Here is a 1,179-nt window from a genome sequence, read left to right on the forward strand (position 1 = left end):
TCTATGTTTTTTTATTGCTTATGAATTTAAAAACTTTCTCTGGATTTATTAGACTTTTGTGTTCCTTCTTTTGTGACAATTTTCTCAAGTTTTTGTCCATTGCTCAAATTGAGTATGTTTATTAAATTGTTAAGAACTTTAAAATGTTGAGACTTATAACCCTTTGTCAATCATGTTGCAAATATGTTCATACAGTTTGTCAATGGTGCGTTTTTGGGCTACAAAATATTTTAAAATTTCCCTAGTGTTGGTCTATGTATCTTGGTTTTCATTTATTTCTTTTCTAGTGTCATGCTTCGACATGCTGTGCTCTATGAAGATTAGATTCCTTTTCAATAACATTTTCTTCCAGAAATGGTTTCAGTTTTTACATTTAAAGCTTTAATTTATCTGGCACTTACTATTATGTATGATGTGCAGTGTGAATCTAATGTTACTTTTCTCTCCAAATGGTTAGCCATTTGTCCCCAAAGCATTCATTAAAACATCCATCATTTTCTCCAATCTGATATAAAATGTCACCTTCATCATAAGCTAAGCTTATTATATTCTCAAGTAGTTTTTGTATTTTCTATCTTGTTTCATTGATCTGCCTTTTTTTTCTCTGCATCAGATATCACCATGTAGTCTGTACTTTATGTTTCTCTATTTTTTTCTAATTTTTTTATTTATTTCTGAGAGAGAGAGAGAGAGAGACAGCATATGCAGGGAGGGTCAGAAAGAGGGGGAGACAATCTGAAACAGGCTCTAGGCTCTGAGCCAGCTGTCAGCACAGAGCCTGACGCGGGGCTCAAACCCATGAACTGTGAGATCATGACCTGAGCCGAAGTCGGAAGCTTAACCGACTGAGCCACCCAGGCACCCCTGTACTTTATGTTTCTCTAAATGTCAGTGTCAAGAGTGAGATGGCATCTTTCCTATCACACCTCCTTAAGACAAGTAGTTCATATTGACATTTGCTTTTCCTATATCATTTTTCTCTCCTCCCCTCATACGTTACTTTTTAAAAAAATTTTTAATATTTATTTTGGAGACAGAGAAAGAGAGGGAGTAAAAGAAATAGAGAGCAAGCAAGAGAGGGGTAGAGAGAGAGGGAAACAGAATCTGAAGCAGGCTCCAGGCTCTTAGCTGTCAGCACAGAGCCTGATGTAGGGCTTAAACTCATGAACCCAAGATCAT

Source organism: Hyaena hyaena, unplaced genomic scaffold (assembly GCF_003009895.1).
Source record: "Hyaena hyaena isolate Hyena2069 unplaced genomic scaffold, ASM300989v1 scaffold_1313, whole genome shotgun sequence".
Taxonomy (NCBI): Eukaryota; Metazoa; Chordata; class Mammalia; order Carnivora; family Hyaenidae; genus Hyaena; species Hyaena hyaena.